This window comes from Molothrus ater, chromosome 2 (assembly GCF_012460135.2).
Source record: "Molothrus ater isolate BHLD 08-10-18 breed brown headed cowbird chromosome 2, BPBGC_Mater_1.1, whole genome shotgun sequence".
In the NCBI taxonomy this organism is placed as follows: Eukaryota; Metazoa; Chordata; class Aves; order Passeriformes; family Icteridae; genus Molothrus; species Molothrus ater.
The window spans coordinates 55,642,775-55,667,173 of NC_050479.2; positions in this window are offsets into that span (position 1 = coordinate 55,642,775).

The window sequence follows — 24,399 nt, forward strand, 5'->3', positions numbered from 1 at the left end:
GTTTTATCTCAGCAAACTCTTAGGAATTTAAATGGGATCCACCTCTTAATTCCAGATGCTTAGAATGCACACAGACATCTGAGTTAGGCACTGCAGGGTATCATTATAGTCACTTACCCTTTACAGTTGAGGGATAAATATGGACACATTTAGGGAGTGATTCTTTTAATCCTAAAGTAGCTGCCCGCAAAAGTGTACACTAATTGATCCTCAGAAGTATTTATTTGTATTTATTGATCATAAGGTAAAATGAAGATGACTAACTCAGTATATGGAATTATAACATTAGGGGAGAAACGTTGACACATTTTCACATGTAGTGTTTCAGGAACTTTGACCGACTGCTGACTGATGTAGGGCAGAAAACGTGTAGTCAACATGAGGGGATGGGCAACTAGAAAACTCTGACAGTCCCCAAAGGGAAGGAATGGCAATCTGAAGATTAATTTGAATTACTTTTTAAATTATTGCAGGGAACTTTGTATTACTTTTGCCAGCTTTCTTTTTTTCAACTAATCAATAAGGTGCTAATTCAGACTGTGTTCTGCATAATCACAGGGAGATCTACCTTCAGCTACTTGCTACCAATAAATTAACTTTGTATTAGCATTGTTTTGTATGTTTTTTTCTTCTCTGAAAAGCACACCCTGGTAATTTATACAACAGAAACTTCTTTCTGCAGACATCAAGATTTTTTCCCCTTGAGAGGATGGACTGGCACCGAGATTTCTGAAAAAATAAAACCAGTCAGGACTGTAACAGTACTTGAAACAGACAATCCTCAAGGTAGTGCATGCAAATGCATTTACACCATCTGTAGATCCATGTCCAGGCCTTTCTTCCCAGTGCAGTGTTGGCCTGCAGCTTAGAGAGGTCTAGTCTCATGAGGGATCTGCTGTGAATTCAAGCAATAGTTGTGGGCTATCAGTGGGCTTTCTCAGGCCACACAGAAGCAGCTCAAGTACAGCTGCCTGGGAAAGGGATATTGTATGGAAGACTTAGAGGTATGGATGGGGTCATGATAAATCCTGTTTTGGGGAGTTAAAGGTCACAGCCATCCTTTTTGAGCTTCAGAGGCAGAGCAGTAGTGGAGAGGTGAGGTCCAGGGAGAGGTAGCTACAAGGGGATGAGAGCCAAGGGAGAAGTGGAGATGATGAGATTATGAAGGTGAGTTTGTTGGTTTTATAATACATGCCTTGTGTGGGTATTACCTGCTCAAAGCATCTTGGTTGACATGACCTCTGTTCCCATGAACAGTGACAAATTAAAACAAATTATAATTGATTCATATTCTGTCAACACTTAGCAAAAACAATTACAGCAATACCAAAAAAAAATACTTAAACCAACTAAATGCACCACCTGGGAGTGAGATAGTTTTTCAACAAATTTCCTTGCCTCTCATGGAAGTTTTGAGAAAGTGTTTTCCAGTAGTACTCCATCATATATAACATAACTTTGTGAAGACTGGAAAAGTTAATCATGTTACAAGACATGATGAAAGTTTCTGGAAAAAAAACATAATTAATCCAGAAAAAAGAAAGTCAGGACTGGGTTTTTTAGTTGTTTTTTTTTTTGTCATTCTTGTTTGGTTGGTTTTTAGGATTTTTGTTTTGTTTGTTGTTTTAAGTATCATCAGAACGTGCTGCTACATGTATTTTTCCTAGGCAGAAGTTATCAACCTGCTTATCTTCAGAGTTCCCATATTTATTTTATTCCTTGTGAAGTCTTCAGCACCTTATCAGAATGATAAAAGAATTAACTTTTACGAATTGTGAAACACAACAATAGAAGTTTTAAATATCTAAATTAGCAGAACTCTGGACAGTTTTATAATTTACAGAATAGAACAGATTCCTTTGGAGATAAAAGAAAAGGTGAAGTGAACGCTATAATATTTTGCAAAGATGAAATTCAGAGAAAAGAGTGTAGTTCCTAAAAGCAAATCTTATCAAAACCACAGTGATTTTAGAATTCTTCCCACACATCAGTAAGGATATTTGTTGATCATCACATGTATATTCATATTTTTAGAAATCATTGCATTCCTACAATTTCACAAGATTTTTTGCAAGATCTTTTTTGTTTTTGCTGAACTATTTAACCCTTACTTTTTTTGATCAGTTTAGTCAAAGCAGTCAAAATGGACTTTTTGACATATGTTGTACTTTTGCCATGCTTAAATTGACATATTAAATTATGGCTGTCAATCAGTTCCTTGATCTGGAAGGTATAGTGAACATACCTGTAGTTTAAATCCCAAAGAGCAGCTGTTTCCATGAACTGCTGTATGGTGAAGGAGGTCTGTGAAATTTTTCATGCTGATACACACACAGCTTGACAAAAGAAAAAATAAACAACATAGATGTTCCTTGTGATCTCAAAGAGACAAAACAAAGTGAAGAACAGTACAAAAGAAAACACACCAGAAGAAAAAATATCAAATTCATCTGTGTTGTCCTAGCTGTGAAGGTTACTGTGAGCTCCTTTAAATTTAAATTCCTGTCTTGCAGTACTTTAGACATAGTTATTTGGAGTACTGCTTAGAACCTGAAATATTTACCCAGACATTGGCTTTCCACACGTCATATAGTTGAACATGTTTAAAATGCCAGAAGGTGCATCTTGGCATAAGACTTGCTCTGTTCTCTAAGGAGTCCTTTTAGTCCTCATTTCTTTTCTTCCAGTTCTGTTAAATGATTATGTAGCTCTTCACATCCAAGAAAGTAAATTAATTTAAAACACTCTCTTGTTTGCTGCCTAGCTCCTAAATGCCACACATCTGTTTAACTAGGACAACAGGGTGGACATTTCCAGAATAAATACAGTTGTTCACACAAGGATATCTGTATTTCCAGAAAGGAAGTTCCTCTTTGGAGATTTGCACAAATTAAAATTGTCTGTATAAATAATATTTTCTAACTAAAACAAAGATCGTATTCTGCATAGTTAAATCAGGATTTGCATTTTGAAAAACTATAGTGTCTTTCTTGTTGCTATTTATTTCTACATAAAACTAAGTAACTCTTCAGTGAACGAGCACCAAAGAATTTTTGCCAAGGGCAGAATGGTCATCAACTTGTTCTAGCTGTTACTGCTTGGGCAGGGGGCTTGGACTAGATCATCTCAGGAAGCATCTTTCAACCTAGATGACTCTTTTACTATGTGCATAATATTGATTACTCAATACGTAATTAGAAAAAAAACACAAAAGAACCCCAAAACTGTAGTGCTCTCACTTGCAAAGTTACTCCTTGGTCCTTGATATTATACACCAGAAGAAAAATGTCAGGACCTTGTGCTGAGATTTTGCACTGCACTCTGTTTAAAAAGGCATTCTGACTATATCAGGATATTCCTTAGCTTCTCTTCTGTCAGTATTAGGTCAGGAAGCAGGAGTGTAAGACACTTGGAATTAATGACCCAGCTACTTAGCCAGAATATTATGTTTTTACAGCTGTCATGATATTTGAAATTTTTCACCAGCTTACTTAGAACTGGTAACCAGTGTTTTGAAAATTAAGAGACCATATCCATCTATTTGGGAAAAAGAAATTCTCTCTTAGAAGTATTTTTGAAGTAACTTTTGGAATTTTAACTTTTGATGGAAATGCTTACACAACAGTTTTTTTCTGTAAGCCTTAGCTTCTATAGCAATATGAAGCACTGCAGACATAATTAATTTGATATTGAAGATACATTCCATCTTAATTCTTTCAGTAATATTAAGATATTTGAGTAACATACTCAAATGTTATCCACACCTACTCTGGAAGGAGAGAAGAGACACAAAACAAAAAAGTGATTGTAGATTCTATTACTAATTACCATGTGGAAATAATGACAAGTAATTTACTTTTTATAAAGATATTATAGTGTAACTTAGGTTAAAATGAGCTGCATGCTTCAATTACTATGTGAATGGATAAATTTTTTAAGCATCTGGGAAACCATGTACACTACCAAAGAACCCTTTAAATACCCCTCTATTCTAGTGACAAAGAAAAAAAAACACAACAGCAAAGCCATCAATTCAATAAAACATTTGAGCTGAATTTCAGTGCATAGGAAAGCAAAGCTCTGGCTTTGCCTCTTCCCAAGGATCCACTAATTTACAAAACAAAGCTCATTTATGTCACATAGCTCTTTACAAGATGATCCTTCATGAGCTTTTTTTTAAGCTTCCATTCAACAGTGAAGTTTTTCACATTATGGACTTTTAGCACAACATGCTTTCAGGTCATGGAGCAATTTTATTTCTCAAAAATAGTATTTATGAATTTCATTGTGAAACAATCAGTTTAACCACTGCAGGTAATACATACTCTTCATAGTATTGAAAATCAAATTATATTGGTGTTTTTCTGAACATTACTCTGATTCAGCAGATTAACTTATCCTGAGGCCTTATCCTCAACTAACAAAACCCAAAAGGAAATTACTTTGTGTTTGTCAACATCATATATCTTTCTACTCCTAGATATCCCAAATGCCTTCTACTTATTTCTTTTAAAACAGCTAATCAAGTTTCCAACCAGGTAAGCTCTTAAATAGAATTTCATTCTATGCACAAGACTGCAAGTGCTTAAAATCCCAGCAATGACCCTTACTTCAATAGAGATTGAAGTACCTAAAATTAAGATGTGTTTTTTATTAAAAAATGAGTAGATTAGATGCTTGCGACTATCTATTTTAATTCCAAAATCTATGAATTTGTGACTGATTAATTAGTAAAAAGAAATAGCGGTTACTTCAAAGTAAGGAAAGGGAAAAGGGTCCAATCATAACTCATGAACCCTTCCCAAACTAAGCTTTTTTCTTCTTTAGAAATCTAGTCATTAGGCATCAAAAGTATGCCATCATAAACTCATGGACCAACTTGATTTTCTATAGTGATAATAGATAGAATGTGGGGTTCTCCTTTGTCCCCTGCAATGTAGTGTTCTCTAGAAAAAACCCAAACTACAAACAAAGAAAAAAAAAAGAAAAAAACAAACATGTGAAAAAAGCAGAAGGGGATAATGAAACTGAGACTCAAATACATAGGTATGTTAGTGATATGAATATCCCAGTCATTTTTTCAAGCTGTATTAAAGGTACAATTGTAATTAAACTACTTTCCAATATATTAATGAGCATTGTGGAAAATGATACTATAATGTAAAGATAAATTCTCTTATGGATTCCATTAACTTCAGAAAGGAGGTGTTACCAGTAGAAGATATCTTATGATACTTGATAGAAAAACAGAAAATCAGTTGTCAATTTGAGAAAAAAGTATCCAAATAGGTGCTGTGATGTTGACTACAAACAATATAAACTAAATATTATGTGCTTTTCCTGAAACACAAAGGAAAGCAACATACTCTGTGATGGTTTTACATAATTAAATGCTTAGCCTTTATTAAAATTTAAAGATTAGAATTTACTCTGCAAGAAGGAAGTAATTTCCAAGCTAAAGACATCTTTCTACTCTTAGCATAGCCTGACATTGTTTTCATGCAATGTTTCATAAGAGTGGAAGAAACATAATATTCTATACTGCTTTCTATCCAGCTCTGTGAAGTTTTTAAGACTGGGCTTAAGATTTCAGTCAGAAGACAAATGAAACTACATCTATTATATTCTCTTCAGTTCAGATATACATTGATTAGGAAAGTCATTGCTGAACTTGGTTTCATCTAAGGAACCAAACAGTCTCCTGCAGCAAAATATAAACCATGTTCAAGTACCATTCATCCTGGGTGTACTCTTCTCTTTCACCAAGACCTAGGCTCCTTCTCTTTTCCCCCAATCTAGAAACATCTTTTTCTGTTAAGATCTTGGAAAACCTTGGTCATCACTCTCGGCTATGGATGTCTGTCTACCTGCATAATTATTTCCTGCCAAACTCAATTGAGATCTCTGTCTTGAGGTGTGAACAACTTTATATATGGCAGACAAGGTGTAGAAATCACACTTTCACAAGTAGTGAATCAGGACATGCTCAACAACAATGAGAAGTTCAATATTCTAACTCTCCAACCACCTCTTATGTAACAGATATTTGTATTCCAGTTAAAAAGGAAAAAGCTATCTTTTAAATCCATTATTTTGGAGTTGATGGCTAAACCTCTTTTGTTTATATGAATGTTACATTTTATTCTGGATCCTTTTTTCCTTCTATCTCAAAGGCAGATAAAAGGTACTAGAGATACTCGTTATCTATGAAGATTTTAAATAATTTTCTCTTGGGAAACTCTCTGCACAGTCATCTGAACAAGAGGAAACAACGAAGAGATCACAAGTTTACGTTCTTTTTTTATACTTCCTGCAAACTGCAACCAACTGAAGATCTATGAAGTTCAAAATACCTCATTTCCTTTTAAACTGTGCTTGTATCCTTCTATGTAAATGGTAAGAACTACTTCATGGGATTCTGGAAATTGACCTCAAAAGGATGCTGCATAGTCAACAAAGGAAGTCTAACTGATGTAACCTACCTAGATTTTTGTCTGGCTTTTGACACAAGCCCCACAGTGTTGTCATCTTATTGCAGAGGCTCCATACTGTTGTCTCCTAGCACAAAAGTTTCATACCTTCTTGGTGTTTCTCTTGGGCATCTCCTCCAAGCACTAACTCCTTCTCCATGCTCACAAAGGCGCCACCCCACTCTTTTATAGCCCTCTTCTTCTCATTGGTTACAGCTGTGGCCTGTTAAAGTCAGGTCTGTTCCTAATCTTTGATAATTGGCCCAGCTGCAACTCCTTAGGGGTCAGATTACTTTCTACACTGTCTTTATTTTCTTGTATTCTATCTCCCTACATCACAGGTCATCCTTATCTCCAAACTGGAAAGAAGGCTTCGAAGGGTGGACTATTCAGTGGATAAGAAGTTAGCCGGAGGGACGCAGCTGTTGAGGCTGGCCATGAGTGGTGTTGCCCAGGGCTCTGTCTTGGGACCGGTACTTCAATGACACAGGCAGTGACATTAATTGTAACCTTAACTTCCTGTACAGAGCAGACTCCTGGCAGGTTAGGTCAGGAGGTGTTCCACAGTATCTATTTGCCAATTTACTGGAAAATTTTCCGAAGTTCAAATCAATATGCCACATAATATTGCATAGTAGTTTATTTTAAATGCAAAGCATAGGAACATCAGTAAATAGAACTTGAGAGAGCATTGTGAATAATTATGACAACTAGAGTGCAAAAAATGTTTATTCAACATTCCCTGTTTTCCTGCACTTTAAAATAATTGTTCATACAGAGGATTTTTTGAGATGTTATTTTTTTATATTTACATAAAAATTTACATGGATAAAATTCCCTACTACCCATCACCTCTCTGCCTTTCCCTGGTAAAAGAACCATTTTTGTCTCATGAGGTGAACATATTTAGAAGATGTAAACATCCACATATATGCTAAATCCATGCATGCTTTTGAAAGCTGAGTGGTGATGACATAATTATAAGATGCTATATTCAAATATTGAATTGTCTGATGTACTGAGGTGCCTAAATGATCTTAAACTTTTGGGTTAACATGAGTTTGTAATGATTTGAAAAGAAAATCTGAAGTAAAAAGATAAATAGTAAGTAATTTTAGTCAAAGATTTCTTTTCATATTTCTTTTTCTACATCAGAGTTTGGTTAAAATTCAAGGTTATTTTCAATAGCTGCTTTTGATTTACCTGTAATTACTTTTTTGCACTTCTGATTTTCTCCTTGTATTGCAATGTCAGTCATGACACAAATACATAGCATGTTACTTGTATAAAGATCTGATTAATGGATAAACCACAGAAAATGTTAAATTAATTATAAGATGATATAATATCAATTATTCATCCAGCTTTTATGTAAATATGGAAAACCTTGCATCAGAAGAGAATTTTAAAATTGAAAAATACATTAAGGCAGAAAGTAAAAACCCTTAGATAGTTAGCTGATAAATATATACAGTCCTCCTTTTTTTTCTTCATACTCAGCTACTTAGGTAAATCTTGAAGCAGTATCAATATCAATATCAGCTGTGTTATTAAAGTACTATGTATAATCTGCTTTATACGTTTTCCACTTTGAGTTCAATCTATACATATAGTTGGAAGATATTCCAGTCATATTAGTTTTCAAGAGTAATAACCTAGGATTAACAGAAGAGAAGTGAAAAAAGTCTTCAATCTAGCAACAAATAAAACCACCACTGTAAAGTTTAAGCTGTCATTTTTGGTACAGCATTTGCATTGTTCGATAATAAGAGATCCAAAGTGCACAGGTGCTGGACTTCTGATTTATTTTCACCTTCTATTCAGTTAATAATCCATAAACTTCATCTATTACATAGCTGTATCCTCAGGCCACTTCAGTGAGTATTAAAAGATTTCTTTTTCCAGGCTCTAGTACGACTATAATATCCTAATAAACTTCACACACTTCAGACCTAAGGTTGAAGTTTGATACTGAACTCCTGTTTCATTCAGTGCTTCATCTTTTTCAGGATATATGCGACTGAAGTTCTTTATTAAAATAAAGTAAGGATATTATCTATTACTTTAGCTTTTCTTTTCTAAGAACAATTTCTTTTTATCTTTTTAAAGTTAAAGTGGTAATTTGTATTTGTGAGTCTGCATTTGTCAAATATGGATTATTTTTGAAGGTGAGAGCATACTGACTCTAAGTTCTACAGAAAGACATTCAGTTAAAACATTTCACTAAACCAAAAGGTTGGTGAATGAAAGGCAATTTTATAGCCCTGTTGGGGGGACATGGAGGAGTTTATGGTGGACTGCAGGAGTGTAGTGAGGTAGGTAACGGATTCTGACTCCGAGTTTTAAAAGAAAAGGCATCATGTGCAAATACAATCCATTGAAATTCAGATTTACATACCTGTGATACCTCTGCTCCCCTAGTTGTTGTCATTAATCCTGATTTAGGATCCTGCTGACTACATCAGTTTGTCAGGAATGAATGATTTAGATTGCTTAAAGGATGGCCATCAAAGGTATTAGCAAAAGCCATTTTAATATGATGTCAAAGTGCAGTTTGGCAAAGGTTCACTTTATTACTGCATGGAAGAAACATACACAGGAAAATTGGATTAGAATTGAGCTAGAATGATTGATGTAGAGACTGTAGACAAGAAAGTGTAAAGGGCACACTCCTGTTGAGTTGTGAGATTCAGAGTGACTCTGTCAATTTCTAAATTCCTAATGGAGCTTAGGCGTGCCTGGTCCTATCTTAGACATGGACAATGGTTTATATGTAATGGAAGAAATGGAAGAAAGGGATATCTCTGCTTTGGATAAATGTTTTTAAATGTTAGTTACAGAAACTCAAATCTTTAGTGTTTTTGCTCAAGGACAGAGTTACATGGTGTGCAATGCAGCAAAGATCTGCCATTAGCAGAAGTTCTGTCTAACCCAAAGATAAACCCTGAGAGGTATCCCAGCTCAAGAGGATATTACTGCCATCCAGCCACACTTCCTAGAATGGATAGCTCAATGTGTATACGTACATCAAACTACCGTGTTTTTCCTAAGGGTTGTTAGCTGAGTCTTTAACTTGTTAGGAGTCTGGACAGATAAAATAAATTAAAATGGGAATAATGTGGCCACTGGAATATAACTACAGAAATAAGGTAAATATTCAGCTAGGAGACTATTATTTAACAGCAAGGAATGCTCTGGGATATGGTTTACATAACTGACTTTGAAATCTCTTGCAGTCTGCAGCTATTTGGCTGTTGGATACAAGTATGTTTTCCGAGCTTCCTGACACAGGCAACCTTGAAAAACAAAATCAAAAGCTTCCTCTCAAAGTTGTAAATATAAAAAAAGTACAATGTAACAATATGATGATAACTATTTCTTTCACCCAGAGGCCTTTAAGTTCTGATGTGTGTGGTAGTGCAGGCACATTTGCACCAGCTTCAGTATTGCTCTTTCCAGAGTTATGGGAAGAATAGCATTTTAGTCACATTCCTGTTGCAGTGTTGCCAAGCATTTAAACAATTCCTTACCATTTCGATTCTGGGAAGCAATTCATTATAGCTCATAATTGCACTTCAAGTATCTTGATATTCTTAAAGAACTAGACAGCTTTAATATGCCTTTATTTTATACATCTCTACACCTTTTGATTTTATATAGCTGTACACTGAGACAGATTAATCTCTATAAATGTTTAGATTGTTAATTTTTTTTTTTCATTTAACAAAACCATTCATGGTACATCATGCATGCATATATACCTAAGTTTATATGTGTGCTTGCATACACATATATGTACCTCATGTTTAATACGGAAACTATAATTAAGATGCTGAGTTGTTAAACAAAAACTAGTTACCTGGTCCCAACAGAATGCATGAGAACTTCCAAATCATTTGACTAAGGTGATCGTGGGAAGCTCCTCTAACAAATATCTGTTCTTGGTCCTGGAAGAGCTATCCTCCTGCAGGAGGAGAATTTACAATTCCTAAGAACAAGTTTCGTACTCTCAAATGTGGTTTTATTCAATTCCTTCTTCCCCAGATTCTAATTGTAACAGCCCAGCTTGGAAGTTAATCAAGAGGCAAGATAAAGAAGTTGAGATAAGCTGAAAGAATCTTGATGAAAATCTACCTCAAAAGTGTCTTAGAAGGAATTGCCATGCTAGGTATTGCCAGTTCTGTTTTGCAGTCTTAATTGCTACTCAATGCTGAGAATAAAACCTCCTGCTATGCTTTTTCTTACAACCCAAAATTAATCAGTCCCTATCTTCCTTGACTTTTGCCAGAGAGCTGATTCTTAAGGAAGAATGGTTTGAACCCAGCCAGCAACCAAGCTCCCACAGCCATTCATTCACTCTCAGCCATTCATTCTCTTGGTTTGAACCCAGCCAGCAACCAAGTTCCCACAGCCATTCATTCACTCCCCCACCAGCAGGACTGGGGAGAGAATTGGAAAAGTAAAAACACTTGTGAGTTGAGTTCAAGACAGTTTAATAGGGAAAGAAGAATCTGTGCATGCAAGCAAAGAATCTGTGCATGAAAGCATGGAATTAATTCACTGCTTCCTATGGGCAGGCAAGTGTTCAGCAATCTCCAGGAAAGCAGGGTCACATTACATGCAGTGGTGACTTGCAAAGACAAACTCCATCACTCTGAGCGTCCACGCCTTTTTCCTTCTTTCTCCCCATCATACGGCTTGATGTCAGTTTGGTCAGTTGGGATTATCTGTGTATTCTCCCAAATTCCCAGACACTCCCAACCCCTTGCCAGTGTGGCAGTACAAACAGCAGAAAAGGCCTTGGCTCTGTGTAAGCTCTGCTCAGCAATAACAAAACCCCACCTATTTTCTATCAAGCCTGCGTTCAGTACAAATCCAAACTCAGCCCCATACCAGCCACTGTGAAGCAAAGTAACTCTATACCAGCACAGTTGTACAAAGAGCAATGCAGAAAATAACAGCAACCAAATGAAAAGCTGTATTCAGAGAAGAGTTTAAACATTTGGTAGTAAAACAACTGAGAATCTTTTGAGATAGCTTTCTGTAAACAGAGACTGCATAGAAAGAAGCTGTCTCTGTAGACAGAAGCTGTAGAGTTGGATTTAAAGAATCACTTGTACATAATCAGTGAGCACTGACTATCCAGAATACTTATGGAACTGGGTTCCTAGGGGGGAAAAGGTGCATGCAAAGAAAATATTCATCATAATGGATATATTAGGATAGGAATTGGGAGATTATTAGATAGATAAGTAGCCATTCACATACTATATGTTTTTTTAAAGTTTGACTTTGTAACGTTAGTACTCCTACACTACTTTCTTTTTCATATTTGTTGGAATTAAATAATTCATTCACACTTTCTCTCAAATATATATAAAGCTGCTGCAAAGAAAATAAATAGAAGTACTGACTACAATAGAAGTCCTTAGGTTTTTCAGTACTTTTGCTTCATTGAGAAATGGAACTGATAAATCTAAACCACCTTTTATGATGTTTTGGAAACACACACACACACACACAGACATATATCTATACGCTTATGGAAAAAGTGTATCAATATCATATTGATCTTCTAATAGTTCAGAAGTTGGTGTCTAGATGGAACATTTTGTACAGGAATCAAAATTAAAATTACTTTAAAAAAGGAAAGAATAAATAGAAAACTCTACTCAAAGATAATAAAAACAACAAGTTCTGCTGTGTAGGCATGGTAAAAAGTTGTGACTTTGCTCCGGACACTCCTGTTAAAAAAATACTTTTGGAGGCCACATTGACATGTCCTCAAACAGATATACTTAAAGTTATTGGATAGGATTTCATAAACAGACCTGTCAAAATCAGGGAATATTTTGCTGCACGTACTCAGGAATAGTTATCATGCTGATGATGTTGGAAAGAGCCTGCAATAAAAAAATGCAACATGTCTATGTCAAAGATTCACTCAATCCAGTAATAATGCTTATTATTTATTTTATTTAGCATTTCTTTCCTAAAAAAATGCAACTGATTGTTTAGGCAAGGCTTCAGCTAGGTAAACAAATTCCTAACCTTTTGTTCAAGAAAAAGACAGGCCTACTTAATCTTAAAATCTGAAGAGTCGATGGAGACCAGTGCGGAAAGGCTGAAATACTAAAGACATGATTTAGAGGCCTCCTCTTTTGTGCTCAGGAAATTTATAAAAAAAAATTACTTTTTCAAAAAAAGATTAATTGATCTATAAAATAATTTAATTTTTCTGATTCCTTATGAGTATATTCAGAGTTTTACCTGCTTATTTTAGTAATCTGAGAAAAGATTTTGAAGGCAAAAAAAGAAGTCAATCATGTGGGCTTAAATGACACATGAAAAATGTCATTGAAATTCTTTTCCCAGTATAGGTTCTAACTTTCTTCTGAAGAACCTTGGTTCTTGGAATGCTCTACTCTGATTTACACTGCAATGTCACAGTCTCCAATTAACTTCGTATTACAGGTAAAAATAATTTTTGTTCTTTTGCTTCTCCTGGTCTTATTCTTTATCAACATTTCTTTTCCTCATGTTTTAATATTTGGAAAGGGGTGTTGTTCAGCTATTTTTCCAAGTAAAGGATATTTCCACCAAGTAGTGCTCTTTTCTTGAGATATCCAGATGCAATTCTATGAGAAATGGAAGCAGTGTAGGTGGAGAATGCATTTGCTTTGCAGAATCTCTATGACTGATATTATACTATTAATATTGAAAAGGAGAGGTAAATAAATGGGAAAGTATTCAATCTAACTGAAAATTATTCTTTATCAGATGCCCCTGCAATTATTCAGCTGCTTTTGATTGCTCTGGATTTTTCTTAATTATTCCTTATTGTTCTCTTCTACTGGAAATATGTTGATGTGTAATGAAAGCACTTATAACCTGGAGAAATATCAAAGTTTGCCTTGCTTGACTAGAACTGAGCACCTCTGTTTGCATGAGAAATCAAATATGTCAAACAATTATGTAATTGCTTTAGAGATTTCTGGAGAGAGCTGATTAACTTACTACTTATCTTTCTGTTGAATAAATACTACAGCTGAGTCAGGAATTCAGTATGAGAGGAAAATTTCATAAGACTGCCTATTATGAGTAGCTGATTATATTCCCACTGCAGAGGGTGAATGAATTAGTCCCTGGATCTCTCAAGACATCTTAGAGTAATCTTGCAGTACAGAAAATGTATTCCTCAGCTATTGATTTTGTCCTAACAGTTCACAAGGGCCTTGCTCCAAGATAGTTCCTAGTCAGATGGCTGATAACTAAGAAGGAATGCCTCACATAAACATGTTTTTCTTGTGGCCTGATTAAATTTAAAGTCATATTTTCCAAAACCAGTCATGAGGATTCCATGAAACTGAGTAGTACAGGGCCTATTAAATATTTATTTTACCTGAATGATTTATTTTCATAGAAACAAAAATTTGAAAAATTATTTAGATTAGAAGAGTCTTTTGGATGATATGCAATCCTCAGGCGTCATTTTTGTTTGGTTTTTTTTTTTTCAGCCACTGAAAGAAAACATTTCTTGCCACTTTATGAAAATGCATTTGGAAAAAATTTAGGAGAACTGAATTAAATACTATGGTATAGGGAAAATTATAGGGAAAATACAAGGACTTTTTTTTTTATGTGCCAGTTACACTGAGTCATCCAGGAAATTGCATCAAAGCTTTAATTTTTGTCAAAATTTGTTCAGTAGAGTGCAGCCTGTGAAGTTCTTGTCTTCTTACTTATATCTTTGGAAGTTGTACTATTTGCTTCAGGAGATTGAACACTTAATTTTTTAATTTTTAAAATTTTTGTCTTTTTAAAAATTTCCATCTTTCATTTAAGCACAGTGGGGTTTTTTTTCCTGTTTAAGAATTTTAATTATGGATCTGATCCCTGACACTATATGACATATAAGCCAGTGATTAAAAAAAAAAAAAAAAAAAAAAAAAATTGGTCCTAAATCATAATTCAGGAAAACACTCCTTTAAAACTACTGATGAATTTTGTTAGTGAGGAATTTCCTAAGTTCCCCTGAATTTGTTTTCTCTCCCTTTGTCTTTATCAAGGTATTTTTCTTTTTTTATTCTTGGCTCTATTTAGACAAGTTATGTGCAAACATTTCAGACAACTCTGGATTTCAAAGTAAGAGACAGTAAGACATTGTCAACAATACCTTTCACCCTTTTTGAATTACTGTTCTATTCAGAGCAGACAGACCCTAAGATTTATTTCTTTATTTTAAATAAAGGGACTATGAAATAAGGGGCTTGAAACAGCTCATAACAGGAAATATCAAGTGAATTCATTTTTTTAATAAACAAAGAATTCCATACTGAACATTCTGAAATTGAGAATATTGTTAAAATAATAAAAACAGCAGCAACAACCACTTAGCTTTTTCATCCACCCAGATCTACTATTTATGTAGCTATCAAAAATCTCAGGCTAAGAATTTCTGTAAAAACATAGTCTAAATAATTCCTGACATATTTGTTATAACAGCTGGTTTCTTTCTAAACTGCTGTTAAACCTTGGCCCAAGGTTCTTCTCTACACTCCTTCCTTAGACAAAATACAGCAACATATTTCAAAATTATAGCACTTGCTATGTTTCTCAGATTCTTTCGTTTCTTTTCACCATTTTTATGCACTGTCAAAAGGCACAAAAATATTACTGCAGTAAGGCTTATATATGAAGAGTGTACATATATTATTAAGATAAACATAGAACAAGAGGTGCTATGTGTTTTTCAGTTCTTGCTGTTGCTGCACTATGCAGCTGTCAAATTCTGAATAATACTCTAGCATTTTAGAAACATTACAAATGTGTTATGAGTGCTTTAATATCTCACAAGATAATTTTATATCCCAATAAAAGATGCATTTACATTTGGTTGTTTGTATTTTTATGCTACTTAAGTGCCCAGAGAGTGAATATAGGATGCTCGGTATTTATTGCAGTGAGGTCAAGAGAGAGGCAATCTCTCTGCAAAGCTGCTGTACCCTTGCATATCATGGTTTCATAGGTGCCCTCAGTCTCACCTTCAGACAGACAGCTATTCCCTGTGCCAGCTAATCCAGCCTGGATGTCCCTCAGCAAACTGTCAATTATGTTAAACTGTGTCAACCTGTATGTATTGTGTAATTTTCCATTCTGAATTATTGTCTACTAAATAGAGTCAGCAGCAAATATTGAACTCTTGCCATACACTCTAGGGGAAGCAACGTAGAAAATTTATGCATTCTTTTAACATCAGCCAACTGGCCTCTTGCAGAGATGTGGAGGGTTATAAAAGTTATACAAAAGTATTGCATGTACTATAAAGCTTTATGAAAGCAACAAATACACTGTTTTTCATTTACTATATTAACAATCCGTTTAGTGCACTGTTGCCATTGAGACCAAGTAACGTAAATGCTTAACGAAAATATCTCCATATTTTCATTCTACAGCCAGGCAGATCCTGTGCTTTCATATCAGGAAAATTAGCCAAGGAGGGGTCTGATACCCAATTCAAGTAAATTGCTATCCAGCTATCAACTACAGAAATTCAGTTTACAGTTCAGTTTGGCAGTTGAGTATCTGCTCTGTGATAGTCTTCTCTTAGGAGCATAAATTCTGCAGATGTAGTTTACATAGCTATTCAATTTAACTGTTACAGTTATAGTATTCTATGGAAAATTCTTATGTAACTTTTTATTTTTTAAAAAAAATTAATACATCAGTTACACAATTCTATTGGCTTTAAAGATTTCATTAGCTGTAAGGGGGAAAAGTTGTAAAAATATTTAGCCAAGCAAATAGTAAAAATGAGACAACTGTAAATATGTGCTTAAAAATAATAGTGGATATAATTTTTTAAATCTGCAGTATGCATTAATAGTCATATTGTTTTGTTTAGGCTTAGCTATTTCCCTCCATTTATTTTCCTGATTGCTTTTTTTTACTCCATTCTTTGCAAAATAATTTGTAGAAATTTATTAATCTCCCTATAGATATCTTCTTACAGAAGGGTCAGGAAAAATGTACCCTGAAATATTTTTTCCCTGTTCAATGAAACAAAGATTTAAACCACTTCTATTCCATTTATTTTTATCCTTTTTAATGTGTAAAAAATAATTATTTAATTACATTATTAGCATCCAGATCACAATTTCTCAATCTTCCTATTAAGAAGAAAATAATTAATATACTCATACATGAGCTACTTCAAAGGAAACTATTGAAACCACCAAGGATAACAATATTCTTTTGCGGTGTAAACAAAGGCAATTGAATAAGGGTAACTTGTTAGCAATTAACTTAACCTGAACACTACTTAGACTACCTTCAAAGCAATGTGTGGCTTATAAGTACATTCAGCCATGCAGAACAAGAAATGTCAAAGGAAAAGGCTAATAGTTTCATAGGAAACCTTAAGAGCAACAATACATAATAAACATCATGAGACTTGACAGCTCTAATGTGTTGTATATAACCTTGAAACTTGCAAGGACAGGCTGGTATATTAGAATGTTTTATTTGAGCAGTCATAAACTAAATTGTTCAGATTTTATTGGTGTATTTTCATAAAAGAAATTTATCCAATCAAGTTTCAAAAATGTAAAAATATTATTAAAATAATATCTTTATGAAATTTTAGAGAAAAGTAATTTTTCTCTTTAGCCTCAGTTTGAACATTTTGTTTCCTTCTCTTCTGCATAATACAGATCTTAATAGACATAATAAGCCCCTTAATACATAAGCCCCTCAAATGAAATGTTTACTTGTGCTTTAAGGCATGACCCTTTGATATAAATAGTTGTTTTTTGACGAAAGCCATAAATAAAATATGGTTGAAAGACCTCCCACCCTTTTCTCAAATGTACTTTGGACTTTTTTGAAAAAAAAATTAATCTTCCTGGTTCCCCTGACACCTCATTAAGCTGCAAGATGTTTCTACTCATAGGAAGAATTAACCAAGCAGTTTCAAATTGCTTAGGTTAAATCCATGAATAATTTTAGATATGGCAGAGCCTAATTTTTGGGCATATTTTCACTTTATGAAATCGATTGCCCAAGTTGTACTCTGCTCAAGCAGTAAGCTGCCAATGCCCATCTATAGAAGGAGAAATTAACCTCCTAACACTTTTTATGTACACTGATAACTGGGCCTGGTGGAAAAAACATAGTTTCATATCTCTTCAGGACTTAACACAGCTCTCTAGTAGGGTACTTAATACTTCTGCACAATGCCAACTTATATTCTAGAAAACTTTCCTGTCTATTTCACAGTAATTGTGAAATTAAACAATGGGAAGTTGGTAGAAACAAACTGCCAAAGAGTAGGGAAGGACTTATTGTCTACCTCATTTCAGTGATAGGTTTCTAATTGTGGACAGTATGGGATTAATCTCTCTGGTTTTGTGGGTCAGACTTCTTTCCTAGACCTCTGGAAACAGGGCAGAGGCCCAACCTATTGATTAGAACATCTAGTCTTGTGGAATAGCAGACATAGGAGAGTATATTTCCATTGCTGTGTTTGGAACAGATGTGCTAACCAAATATTTTTTAAGCTATGGCTTTTCTTGAAGCTGTTCCACTGGAATATATGCAGAATAGCAAAACAAGGAAGTTAGTCCAGATGTTCAACCAGTAGTTATCTAAACTATCAGACTGTAGGACCACTTGCACTTTCCCCAGCAAGACCACTCCAACTTTACCCAGTTTGTATTTCTTTCTTTAGAGAAATGTTCCACAACTTAATTGTTAAGATATTTAGCTCATAGTACCTTAGGAACTAATGATAAATAGATATCTGCACCATGGGTTAGATGTTCTTAGTTGCTCCAAATAAGGCAGAGAAGAAAGAAAACCTAGAAGTGAAATTCATTTGTCCTTTTTATGCAGTTGAATTTCTAAACACAGGCTTGACTTTTGCGCCTCTCTTTAGAAACATCACACATCATAGCGTAATGACCCACCCCTTAAAGGAAGGAAACACTTGAGATTCAAAAATGGTCATTAGTCAAAAGAAGCTATGAAGGTCAGAAGGTCCACAAGCACTCAGAGTGTTTAATTAGTAAATTACACACATGGCATGGAAACTGGTCTGTTAGTCCCTGATCTACTATATGGGCACATGGCAGTGGGTTTTAGACAAAAGGGTATGGAGAAAGGAAAAGGAAAAAGTAAAGAGGTTAATTAAAAAGGGAGAGATGAATTAAAGAAAGGCAAAGAGACAAAAAGAAGAAAAGGAGGAGAAAAAGAAACGGTAAAAAATAAATCCCTAGCCCTTGTTTCAGCATCAAAACAGCTGATGGGATGCCAATCTCAGAGCTGACCCAGCTGAGGGGATGCCAGTTGTGGTTTCAGCATTGATCCAGCTGATAAGCTGCAATGAAATTAACGTGGTCCAGCTGATGAGATGAACGTGGTCCAGCTGTTCAGGGTCCAGGGCCGCTGCCTGGGCCATGAGGGGTACCTTTTTAGGGACACATTTCTCCACCCCAAAGACAGGTTTCCTGCTCTATATGCTAATTAGCCCTCATGCGTAGTCTGTTCTTTTAGGGCTTTCTGGAAAGGGGTTGGAGGGCTTTGGGGGTCTTTGGTGGTCCCAATCCCACTGTATAGTCTATGTCTACTTTCACTAATCATTCCTGAGCTTGGGAGGTACTGTGCTGTTTTTCTTTCTCATGGAAAATACTGCCCTATCTCCACCTGCCCCCGCTTCACCAGCCAAAACTTCTTTCTCACAGCATGTTAGTACCAACAATCCTTGACTCTCACCAAGAATTCTTGTCTGCTCTTACTGACAGCCCTTGGCTGGCTTCTCAGCCATCTGGTTATCAGTGTTTGAGACATATTCAGTAACCCCTTATCTTCTGGGAACTGAGGGGTCAAAAGGATCTTTCTATGGACTGCTGTTCGTAGGTTTGTTAGGGAGTGAGCTTCATATTTATCTCAAAGGAGCAATTTACATTAATTTAAATATGATCAAATAAACTGAATCAGATTAACTGCTTTCTAAAAATGAAGAGAACTCTGCTGGTTATGTAAGGAGAATATGTCCCAGTGACTAGAATCTAGTAAGTACTGGATGCATATAGCTAGAGCACATGAATTTTAACCTGTTGTTTTGGGTTTTTTTAATACCTGTTCTCAGCATCTACTTACTAGACTATTAAGCATGTCTTTTTCCTTTCTGTGAGTTAGACATAAAAACTTACATTGCAGACTGATTTAGAATAAAAATAGTGAATTTCTAAGTCCTGATGGGTTTTGGAAACTGGTCAGCTGATAATGATCTTTGTCCTGGAGCAGAAATATGGAAGATTATGGGGGAGGGAGAAACCACTATATTCACAAGGGAAACAGAACTCATGAATTTAGATATTTAATTATTTGCAGGCTTAGGCAGCAAGTGAACCTGAATTTTTAGGATTTCAGCATGTCCCTTTCTTAGAATTAGCCCCAGACAGATATACTACTTATGTCCCGTTCTGAATTAAGCCATTGCTTTGAAGCAAAATTTTGAAAGAAAAATGCTTGGTTTAAAAGCCCACAGTAATGAGATGGTTTAGATAAGTATCGCTCAAATGTGCAGATGAGATTTGACTGCCTCCTGATTCACATCAAGGAATAGCAATATCCAATTCCAAATGTCTGTAACAAGCAAATTAATTGAAGAGCCTTTTGTGTTAGAAAGAGATAAAGTAGATTTGACATGTTGGCATGACTCAGTTAGTAAGCTGTACACTTGATTGCTTCTGGGTTCACGTCATTACTGCTTCTCTCTGTTACCCTCATGCAGACAAAAGTTGCATTTGAGTGCAATAGAAGATTTAAGATTATAAGGAGGAAGAAAGAGATTTGTGTGGAAAGGGGGCTAGAGACATGAAGTGTATTTTGGCTATGAGGGAATAGGGAAGCTACATGGATATGATATAAGCCTGATATTCTGCAAAGAAAAAAGAAAAAGAAGGGAAAAAAAAGGTTGTGCAGCATATATTATTTTATAGTGTTAATTTTGACACTGTAATTTTACAGTAGCAATAGTAGAATACAACTTTTATTAGAACTACTTCCCTGAGTTGTAACTTGTGAAGTCCTTACGGTTAAATACTTACCCTGTGCAATATATGCTTACTAGAATCAATTATTTTTAATTATGAAAGAATCATTTAGGTTGGAAAAGATCTCTGATATCATCAAATTCAACCTATGGCCTAACACCACGAAGTCAAGTATCTATACCAAGGCATGTGGCCAGCTGAGTACCACATCCAGTCTTTCCTTGAACACCTCCATGGATGATGACTCCAATACCTCCTTGGGCAGCCCATTGCAATATCTAATCACCCTTCCTGTGGAGAAATTCTTCCTAATGCCCAACCTAAACCTCCCTCAGGGCAACTTAAGACTATGTCCTCCTGTCTTGTTGCTATTTAATAAACAGTAACAAAAAAAATTCTACATATTTTTGAATTTTACATGTGACATTTTCTTTGCAAAGTTTTCTAAGACAATAGAGAAATGAGAAAGGAAATATATGACTATAATTGGAAAATTACTTTCACATAAAGTAAAATGCATGATCTTTACTACTGTTCAAGCTTGTTTAACAGTTAGTCTTGCATGGCTTTGACTGCAGGACGTCATATAATAGTGGGAAAGTATGATTTTATGTAATCAGTACACTTTTTTAAATGAAAGTATGTTATCTTTGCTGACCCTGAGACAATACTTAATTACTTTTGATTAGAAAGAGAGAAAATAATGTAAGTAAGTGTGCTGGAGCTCACTGGAGTAATACTGTTAGAATGACAGCAACCACATGTGATTTCAGCACAACATAAGCATGAAAAGAATGGATTTAGCCTAATCTTCAGATAGCATTTTGATTTTGGATCAGGTCATTCGAAATCAGCAAAGGCACTAAGAAATTTGTGAACGTGCTGCAAAATGAGGCTCACAATACACCAGAGCAATTGAAGCAGTATAAGCTCCTCAGAGTGAGTACCAGTACTGCTTTTCCAATTCCTGCAGTGTGAGGGTACCGCAGAAATTGGATAACCGTCATATATGGCACAGTGAAGAATGAAAGAAAGGAGAAAAATTATCTATTTGTATTGGAGTCTAGAAGATGCAAAGCAACAGAGAACTGGTATGTTCTACTTTCCTACATATATAGGCTGTTGCAGGAAACATAGAATATTAATTATTCCTCTCCCAAGAGTGCTAATTCTCCATTGAATATATTACATCAGCTTTACAGCTTTTACAGAGTAAATCTGTTACCTGAAACTGAGAAGAAGAGAGTTATCCAGGCCTTTTCTACACATCAAATTGACCAAAAATGTAGCTGAAAGGGAATATCACACTTGCAACATTAATGAATTTGATCACATGAGGTCCACCTGATTTAAAGTGATTACTGAAATGGGATTAGTCATGTGTTCATGCATGGATTTGAAGCACTTGATAATCATATCTTTCCTGGGTAATGTTTTCATGAGGACACTTTGAAATTGTGTATCTTACAATTTCTGCCTTAATTTATTTATTTGCTTTTAAAAATACTGCATAAAGTAGCCTTGCCTTGTATACAGACTTGCAACTATTCACTTGTTTTACTATTCTGTTGAATTCTCATGCACCCTTTAGTGATTGCCTTCAGAAATAAAAATCCTTTGTAGGAAACAGCTTTAGTACCTGCTAGGCAAGTTACTCACTGTTCTTCTCAGCCAGAGATTTTCAGCCTCTTCAACAATGGCTAAAAGCCCTGTCACAAGCATTTGTTATGTAGCATGGATATGATACAGTTGCCTGAAAGTAGATGTCTGTGGTGATTTCAAACGTTTTAGAAAATACTTTCCTGGCCTCCTGAAAGATACATCTCCCATGTAAGGATATCATCATTTCCCTCAGCTCTGGGTGGATTTCTCAGACCTGGTTCTCTTCTGTTCCATTATACATCCTGCATGACTTAGGGCATCTGCAGTAAAGGTTCTGAACCCATAGCAATAGACTTTGTGTATCCAAAATAACACAAAAAGTGTATGTATATCCAACATAGCTCAATGTTTCTGTAATTTTTATCTGAAGAGACACAAAGCACTGATTTTGCTTTGCTTTTTTGAGCTGATGACAAAAAAAAAAGAAAACAAAAAACCACAAACTTAGTGAGAAATACTGGAAGTCATTAGTAATGAAAAGCTCAAGAAAAGTTAATATGAGATATTATTAGTATTTTCAGATTTTACACTGGAATTGAAAAGGCTTGGAAAAAGGTAAAGACATATTATGAAGTCATAAAGTAATTGAATTTAGAACAGACCTATGAAGGTCAACTGATACAATTTTCTTCACACTTACATCAGGGCTGCCTTAGATCAGGTGTGATCAAAATTTAATTTGCATAAGCAAGGAACCCTAGTATCCAATAGTTCATTGCATATCAGAGTTAAAAAATAGCATTAATACCCAATATATGGAAAATATTTGAATCACTACAGAGTGGTAAGGTAACATAACTTCTTCAAGGCTTCACAGTTTCCAGTCTTTGCTCTCCACAGTTTTATTTGGTGACTTAGATGTCTGCTAACTGCCTTTACATCTTGCAAGCCTTGAAATATTCATTTTATATTTCAAATAGCTGTACAATACCTCAATATTTATCTACAGCTGCATCTTAAAAGTTTCATAGTAGTAATGCAAGGAAGATTGTTTATAAAAGTTGGCTGGTTTTATTGGAAAAATGTCTTGCACTGACTTTCATTTATTTTTATCCAAAAATGTCCTTCTTAGAGGTAACAGCCAACCTGAAAGGCTCTCCCTAGTGGCTAGAAAACTTTGGAATGATTTATCACTCAGGATTAACAACTAAACAGCTGACCCTGGGGGGAAAAAGGAATGGGAGGGCAACTAATAAAATCAACCAACCAACCCAAACCAAATATTGCCCATGTTCTCATAAAAAAAAAAAAAAGGTCACAGTGCATGTGTTTTACAACGCATAAAAGGCATTCCATGCAATTAGGGATATGTCCTCATGTTCCTGATGCAGAAAATTTGGCAAATAAAATCTTGAACATGAAAGTGGCAGAAAAAAACCTAGGAATTACAAGCAGGTAGTTGGAATAACTCAGAAGAAAAAATGTAGAGTGGAAGGTCTGGAATAAACATACAAACACAAATAACATCAATCAATGAATATTTCAAACCACTAAATAAAGTCTTTGAAGGCAGAAATCTACTTAAAAAGTAGATTTAAAATTTAAAAGTATTAAAAAAATTAAAAAGACATTTAAAAAGATTTTTTCCTTTCAGACTATTATGCTCAACATCCTATTTTTTCTGCCAAATGTTAACAATTTAAACCCAAGAAATTTCTAGCAAATATTCTTGTTATATTTATGTTCAGAACACCTGGTGAGAGACTTCAGCATGCTAAAGGACCTGGAGACTGAAATTAATGAAATTCACTATATGGAATATTTTTTCTTCAGCTAAGAGGTTGACACTGTGATATTTGTGACTCATACAATGAAAATGTATAATGGGTCAGAGGCTTTAGCCAAAAGTGTAAATTTTGTTAGATATGTGTTAACAAGAAGAATATTTGTTTTAAGTGAGAAATTACATGTATGTGGCAAGCTTGATTTTCCACAGTGTAGTTATGGATGTTAAAAACCAACATTTACAGTTTTGCTAGTTCAATTTTGTTGTTTATGGTGTTGTTCCTGGAGCCCAAAGAACAAAGAAGTAAAATTATTCCTTTTTTCTCTTTATTAATAGAGATCTGTCACCATATTATATGTACCACATAAAGATTTGTAATTGCTTTGGAGAGATATTCTGCCAAAGCTCCTCAGTGGGATTTTTGTAGAAAGTAAAATATAGCCATCAGAGATTAGATATTTCTCTTCAGATTGGAGTTCAGTCT